We start from the raw sequence: 8,929 nt of genomic DNA, 5'->3' as shown, positions 1-8,929 counted from the left end.
ATGTTTCATATGAATTTTTGAACTTTGATGAAAAAAATCATATTTCATATGAAAATTCATATTTTTGATGACTTTCCTTTGTTTCTCACGAATTTTTGCATTTTAGGGTAAACATTCACGTTTCATATCATAGTCGACCCCAAACATGTGAAAAAAGTCAAAGAAAACTGCCCCATTCAGCTGCACACATGCGTTTGTCTGAAAAACCGCTTTCCCTTGCTCGTAGAGCGCTGAGACTTGCGGAATCGCATTTTCAGCGCCAGAGAAGCACAATGCAGAGAGCACACCGCGCTGAGGCAGGAAACGAGCCAGTTCGATGAAAAATGATGAAAGATGACTTTGTTAACTGAATTTTCATGGAATAACATAGTTTCCATGTTTCATATGAATTTTTGAACTTTGATGAAAAAAATCATATTTCATATGAAAATTCATATTTTTGATGACTTTCCTTTGTTTCTCACGAATTTTTGCATTTTAGGATAAACAAGCACGTTTCATATCATAGTCGACCCCAAACGTGTGAAAAAAGTCAAAGAAAACTGCCCCATTCAGCTGCACACATGCGTTTCTCTGAAAAACCGCTTTCCCTTGCTCGTAGAGCGCTGAGACTTGCGGAATCGCATTTTCAGCGCCAGAGAAGCACAATGCAGAGAGCACACTACACTGAGGCAGGAAACGAGCCAGTCCGATGAAAAATGATGAAAGTTGACTTTGTTCACTGAATTTTCATGGAAAATCACTTTTTCCATGTTTCATATGAATTTTTGAACTTTGATGAAAAAAAATCATATTTCATATGAAAATTCATATTTTTGATGACTTTCCTTTGTTTCTCATGAATTTTTGCACTTTAGGGTAATCATTCACGTTTCATATCATAGTCGACCCCAAACATGTGAAAAAAGTCAAAGAAAACTGCCCCATTCAGCTGCACACATGCGTTTGTCTGAAAAACCGCTTTCCCTTGCTCGTAGAGCGCTGAGACTTGCGGAATCGCATTTTCAGCGCCAGAGAAGCACAATGCAGAGAGCACACCGCGCTGAGGCAGGAAACGAGCCAGTTCGATGAAAAATGATGAAAGATGACTTTGTTAACTGAATTTTCATGGAATAACATAGTTTCCATGTTTCATATGAATTTTTGAACTTTGATGAAAAAAATCATATTTCATATGAAAATTCATATTTTTGATGACTTTCCTTTGTTTCTCATGAGTTTTTACATTTTAAAGTAAACAAGCACGTTTCATATCATAGTCGACCCCAAACGTGTGAAAAAAGTCAAAGAAAACTGCCCCATTCAGCTGCACACATGCGTTTGTCTGAAAAACCGCTTTCCCTTGCTCGTAGAGCGCTGAGACTTGCGGAATCGCATTTTCAGCGCCAGAGAAGCACAATGCAGAGAGCACACCGCGCTGAGGCAGGAAACGAGCCAGTTCGATGGAAAATGATGAAAGTTGACTTTGTTCACTGAATTTTCATGGAATAACACCTTTTCCATGTTTCATATGAATTTTTGAACTTTGATGAAAAAAATCATATTTCATATGAAAATTCATATTTTTGATGACTTTCCTTTGTTTCTCACGAATTTTTGCATTTTAGGGTAAACATTCACGTTTCATATCATAGTCGACCCGAAACGTGTGAAAAAAGTCAAAGAAAACTGCCCCATTCAGCTGCACACATGCGTTTGTCTGAAAAACCGCTTTCCCTTGCTCGTAGAGCGCTGAGACTTGCGGAATCGCATTTTCAGCGCCAGAGAAGCACAATGCAGAGAGCACACCGCGCTGAGGCAGGAAACAGGCCAGTTCGATGAAATATGATGAAAGTTGACTTTGTTAACTGAATTTTCATGGAATAATCACTTTTCCATGTTTCATATGAATTTTTGAAATTTGATGAAAAAAATCATATTTCATATGAAAATTCATATTTTTGATGACTTTCCTTTGTTTCTCACGAATTTTTGCATTTTAGGGTAAACATTCACGTTTCATATCATAGTCGACCCCAACCATGTGAAAAAAGTCAAAGAAAACTGCCCCTTTCAGCTGCACACATGCGTTTGTCTGAAAAACCGCTTTCCCTTGCTCGTAGAGCGCTGAGACTTGCGGAATCGCATTTTCAGCGCCAGAGAAGCACAATGCAGAGAGCACACCGCGCTGAGGCAGGAAACGAGCCAGTTCGATGAAAAATGATGAAAGTTGACTTTGTTAGGTGAATTTTCATGGAAAATCACTTTTTCCATGTTTCATATGAATTTTTGAACTTTGATGAAAAAAAATCATATTTCATATGAAAATTCATATTTTTGATGACTTTCCTTTGTTTCTCATGAATTTTTGCACTTTAGGGTAATCATTCACGTTTCATATCATAGTCGACCCCAAACATGTGAAAAAAGTCAAAGAAAACTGCCCCATTCAGCTGCACACATGCGTTTGTCTGAAAAACCGCTTTCCCTTGCTCGTAGAGCGCTGAGACTTGCGGAATCGCATTTTCAGCGCCAGAGAAGCACAATGCAGAGAGCACACTGCACTGAGGCAGGAAACGAGCCAGTTCGATGAAAAATGATGAAAGATGACTTTGTTAACTGAATTTTCATGGAATAACATAGTTTCCATGTTTCATATGAATTTTTGAACTTTGATGAAAAAAATCATATTTCATATGAAAATTCATATTTTTGATGACTTTCCTTTGTTTCTCATGAGTTTTTGCATTTTAAAGTAAACAAGCACGTTTCATATCATAGTCGACCCCAAACGTGTGAAAAAAGTCAAAGAAAACTGCCCCATTCAGCTGCACACATGCGTTTGTCTGAAAAACCGCTTTCCCTTGCTCGTAGAGCGCTGAGACTTGCGGAATCGCATTTTCAGCGCCAGAGAAGCACAATGCAGAGAGCACACCGCGCTGAGGCAGGAAACGAGCCAGTTCGATGAAAAATGATGAAAGTTGACTTTGTTCACTGAATTTTCATGGAATAACACCTTTTCCATGTTTCATATGAATTTTTGAACTTTGATGAAAAAAATCATATTTCATATGAAAATTCATATTTTTGATGACTTTCCTTTGTTTCTCACGAATTTTTGCATTTTAGGGTAAACATTCACGTTTCATATCATAGTCGACCCGAAACGTGTGAAAAAAGTCAAAGAAAACTGCCCCTTTCAGCTGCACACATGCGTTTGTCTGAAAAACCGCTTTCCCTTGCTCGTAGAGCGCTGAGACTTGCGGAATCGCATTTTCAGCGCCAGAGAAGCACAATGCAGAGAGCACACCGCGCTGAGGCAGGAAACGAGCCAGTTCGATGAAAAATGATGAAAGATGACTTTGTTAACTGAATTTTCATGGAATAACATAGTTTCCATGTTTCATATGAATTTTTGAACTTTGATGAAAAAAATCATATTTCATATGAAAATTCATATTTTTGATGACTTTCCTTTGTTTCTCATGAGTTTTTGCATTTTAAAGTAAACAATCACGTTTCATATCATAGTCGACCCCAAACGTGTGAAAAAAGTCAAAGAAAACTGCCCCATTCAGCTGCACACATGCGTTTGTCTGAAAAACCGCTTTCCCTTGCTCGTAGAGCGCTGAGACTTGCGGAATCGCATTTTCAGCGCCAGAGAAGCACAATGCAGAGAGCACACCGCGCTGAGGCAGGAAACGAGCCAGTTCGATGGAAAATGATGAAAGTTGACTTTGTTCACTGAATTTTCATGGAATAACACCTTTTCCATGTTTCATATGAATTTTTGACCTTTGATGAAAAAAATCATATTTCATATGAAAATTCATATTTTTGATGACTTTCCTTTGTTTCTCACGAATTTTTGCATTTTAGGGTAAACATTCACGTTTCATATCATAGTCGACCCCAAACGTGTGAAAAAAGTCAAAGAAAACTGCCCCTTTCAGCTGCACACATGCGTTTGTCTGAAAAACCGCTTTCCCTTGCTCGTAGAGCGCTGAGACTTGCGGAATCGCATTTTCAGCGCCAGAGAAGCACAATGCAGAGAGCACACCGCGCTGAGGCAGGAAACGAGCCAGTTCGATGAAAAATGATGAAAGTTGACTTTGTTCACTGAATTTTCATGGAATAACACCTTTTCCATGTTTCATATGAATTTTTGAACTTTGATGAAAAAAATCATATTTCATATGAAATTTCATATTTTTGATGACTTTCCTTTGTTTCTCATGAATTTTTGCATTTTAGGGTAAACATTCACGTTTCATATCATAGTCGACCCCAACCATGTGAAAAAAGTCAAAGAAAACTGCCCCTTTCAGCTGCACACATGCGTTTGTCTGAAAAACCGCTTTCCCTTGCTCGTAGAGCGCTGAGACTTGCGGAATCGCATTTTCAGCGCCAGAGAAGCACAATGCAGAGAGCACACCGCGCTGAGGCAGGAAACGAGCCAGTTCGATGAAAAATGATGATACATGACTTTGTTAACTGAATTTTCATGGAATAACATAGTTTCCATGTTTCATATGAATTTTTGAACTTTGATGAAAAAAATCATATTTCATATGAAAATTCATATTTTTGATGACTTTCCTTTGTTTCTCACGAATTTTTGCATTTTAGGGTAAACAAGCACGTTTCATATCATAGTCGACCCCAAACGTGTGAAAAAAGTCAAAGAAAACTGCCCCATTCAGCTGCACACATGCGTTTGTCTGAAAAACCGCTTTCCCTTGCTCGTAGAGCGCTGAGACTTGCGGAATCGCATTTTCAGCGCCAGAGAAGCACAATGCAGAGAGCACACCGCGCTGAGGCAGGAAACGAGCCAGTTCGATGAAAAATGATGAAAGTTGACTTTGTTAGGTGAATTTTCATGGAAAATCACTTTTTACATGTTTCATATGAATTTTTGAACTTTGATGAAAAAAATCATATTTCATATGAAAATTCATATTTTTGATGACTTTCCTTTGTTTCTCACGAATTTTTGCATTTTAGGGTAAACATTCACGTTTCATATCATAGTCGACCCCAAACATGTGAAAAAAGTCAAAGAAAACTGCCCCTTTCAGCTGCACACATGCGTTTGTCTGAAAAACCGCTTTCCCTTGCTCGTAGAGCGCTGAGACTTGCGGAATCGCATTTTCAGCGCCAGAGAAGCACAATGCAGAGAGCACACTGCACTGAGGCAGGAAACGAGCCAGTTCTATGAAAAATGATGAAAGATGACTTTGTTAACTGAATTTTCATGGAATAACATAGTTTCCATGTTTCATATGAATTTTTGAACTTTGATGAAAAAAATCATGTTTCATATGAAAATTCATATTTTTGATGACTTTCCTTTGTTTCTCATGAATTTTTGAATTTTAAAGTAAACAAGCACGGTTCATATCATAGTCGACCCCAAACGTGTGAAAAAAGTCAAAGAAAACTGCCCCATTCAGCTGCACACATGCGTTTGTCTGAAAAACCGCTTTCCCTTGCTCGTAGAGCGCTGAGACTTGCGGAATCGCATTTTCAGCGCCAGAGAAGCACAATGCAGAGAGCACACCGCGCAGAGGCAGGAAACGAGCCAGTTCTATGAAAAATGATGAAAGATGACTTTGTTAACTGAATTTTCATGGAATAACACCTTTTCCATGTTTCATATGAATTTTTGAACTTTGATGAAAAAAATCATATTTCATATGAAAATTCATATTTTTGATGACTTTCCTTTGTTTCTCACGAATTTTTGCATTTTAGGGTAAACATTCACGTTTCATATCATAGTCGACCCCAAACATGTGAAAAAAGTCAAAGAAAACTGCCCCATTCAGCTGCACACATGCGTTTGTCTGAAAAACCGCTTTCCCTTGCTCGTAGAGCGCTGAGACTTGCGGAATCGCATTTTCAGCGCCAGAGAAGCACAATGCAGAGAGCACACCGCGCTGAGGCAGGAAACGAGCCAGTTCGATGAAAAATGATGAAAGATGACTTTGTTAACTGAATTTTCATGGAATAACATAGTTTCCATGTTTCATATGAATTTTTGAACTTTGATGAAAAAAATCATATTTCATATGAAAATTCATATTTTTGATGACTTTCCTTTGTTTCTCATGATTTTTTGCATTTTAAAGTAAACAAGCACGTTTCATATCATAGTCGACCCCAAACGTGTGAAAAAAGTCAAAGAAAACTGCCCCATTCAGCTGCACACATGCGTTTCTCTGAAAAACCGCTTTCCCTTGCTCGTAGAGCGCTGAGACTTGCGGAATCGCATTTTCAGCGCCAGAGAAGCACAATGCAGAGAGCACACTACACTGAGGCAGGAAACGAGCCAGTCCGATGAAAAATGATGAAAGTTGACTTTGTTAGGTGAATGTTCATGGAAAATCACTTTTTCCATGTTTCATATGAATTTTTGAACTTTGATGAAAAAAAAATCATATTTCATATGAAAATTCATATTTTTGATGACTTTCCTTTGTTTCTCATGAATTTTTGCACTTTAGGGTAATCATTCACGTTTCATATCATAGTCGACCCCAAACATGTGAAAAAAGTCAAAGAAAACTGCCCCATTCAGCTGCACACATGCGTTTGTCTGAAAAACCGCTTTCCCTTGCTCGTAGAGCGCTGAGACTTGCGGAATCGCATTTTCAGCGCCAGAGAAGCACAATGCAGAGAGCACACCGCGCTGAGGCAGGAAACGAGCCAGTTCTATGAAAAATGATGAAAGATGACTTTGTTAACTGAATTTTCATGGAATAACATAGTTTCCATGTTTCATATGAATTTTTGAACTTTGATGAAAAAAAATCATGTTTCATATGAAAATTCATATTTTTGATGACTTTCCTTTGTTTCTCATGAATATTTGAATTTTAAAGTAAACAAGCACGGTTCATATCATAGTCGACCCCAAACATGTGAAAAAAGTCAAAGAAAACTGCCCCTTTCAGCTGCACACATGCGTTTGTCTGAAAAACCGCTTTCCCTTGCTCGTAGAGCGCTGAGACTTGCGGAATCGCATTTTCAGCGCCAGAGAAGCACAATGCAGAGAGCACACTGCACTGAGGCAGGAAACGAGCCAGTTCTATGAAAAATGATGAAACTTGACTTTGTTAGGTGAATTTTCATGGAAAATCACTTTTTCCATGTTTCATATGAATTTTTGAACTTTGATGAAAAAAATCATATTTCATATGAAAATTCATATTTTTGATGACTTTCCTTTGTTTCTCATGAATTTTTGCATTTTAGGGTAAACATTCACGTTTCATATCATAGTCGACCCCAAACATGTGAAAAAAGTCAAAGAAAACTGCCCCATTCAGCTGCACACATGCGTTTCTCTGAAAAACCGCTTTCCCTTGCTCGTAGAGCGCTGAGACTTGCGGAATCGCATTTTCAGCGCCAGAGAAGCACAATGCAGAGAGCACACCGCGCTGAGGCAGGAAACGAGCCAGTTCGATGAAAAATGATGAAAGATGACTTTGTTAGGTGAATTTTCATGGAAAATCACTTTTTCCATGTTTCATATGAATTTTTGAACTTTGATGAAAAAAATCATATTTCATATGAAAATTCATATTTTTGATGACTTTCCTTTGTTTCTCACGAATTTTTGCATTTTAGGGTAAACATTCACGTTTCATATCATAGTCGACCCCAAACATGTGAAAAAAGTCAAAGAAAACTGCCCCTTTCAGCTGCACACATGCGTTTGTCTGAAAAACCGCTTTCCCTTGCTCGTAGAGCGCTGAGACTTGCGGAATCGCATTTTCAGCGCCAGAGAAGCACAATGCAGAGAGCACACCGCGCTGAGGCAGGAAACGAGCCAGTTCTATGAAAAATGATGAAAGATGACTTTGTTAACTGAATTTTCATGGAATAACATAGTCTCCATGTTTCATATGAATTTTTGAACTTTGATGAAAAAAATCATGTTTCATATGAAAATTCATATTTTTGATGACTTTCCTTTGTTTCTCATGAATTTTTGAATTTTAAAGTAAACAAGCACGGTTCATATCATAGTCGACCCCAAACATGTGAAAAAAGTCAAAGAAAACTGCCCCTTTCAGCTGCACACATGCGTTTGTCTGAAAAACCGCTTTCCCTTGCTCGTAGAGCGCTGAGACTTGCGGAATCGCATTTTCAGCGCCAGAGAAGCACAATGCAGAGAGCACACTGCACTGAGGCAGGAAACGAGCCAGTTCTATGAAAAATGATGAAACTTGACTTTGTTAGGTGAATTTTCATGGAAAATCACTTTTTCCATGTTTCATATGAATTTTTGAACTTTGATGAAAAAAATCATATTTCATATGAAAATTCATATTTTTGATGACTTTCCTTTGTTTCTCATGAATTTTTGCATTTTAGGGTAAACATTCACTTTTCATATCATAGTCGACCCCAAACATGTGAAAAAAGTCAAAGAAAACTGCCCCATTCAGCTGCACACATGCGTTTGTCTGAAAAACCGCTTTCCCTTGCTCGTAGAGCGCTGAGAGTTGCGGAATCGCATTTTCAGCGCCAGAGAAGCACAATGCAGAGAGCACACCGCGCTGAGGCAGGAAACGAGCCAGTTCGATGAAAAATGATGAAAGATGACTTTGTTAACTGAATTTTCATGGAATAACATAGTTTCCATGTTTCATATGAATTTTTGAACTTTGATGAAAAAAATCATATTTCATATGAAAATTCATATTTTTGATGACTTTCCTTTGTTTCTCATGATTTTTTGCATTTTAAAGTAAACAAGCACGTTTCATATCATAGTCGACCCCAAACGTGTGAAAAAAGTCAAAGAAAACTGCCCCATTCAGCTGCACACATGCGTTTCTCTGAAAAACCGCTTTCCCTTGCTCGTAGAGCGCTGAGACTTGCGGAATCGCATTTTCAGCGCCAGAGAAGCACAATGCAGAGAGCACACTACACTGAGGCA

The sequence above is a fragment of the Hemibagrus wyckioides genome, linkage group LG27 (assembly GCF_019097595.1).
Source record: "Hemibagrus wyckioides isolate EC202008001 linkage group LG27, SWU_Hwy_1.0, whole genome shotgun sequence".
NCBI classification, from domain to species: Eukaryota; Metazoa; Chordata; class Actinopteri; order Siluriformes; family Bagridae; genus Hemibagrus; species Hemibagrus wyckioides.
This window is presented reverse-complemented; position numbering follows the sequence as displayed.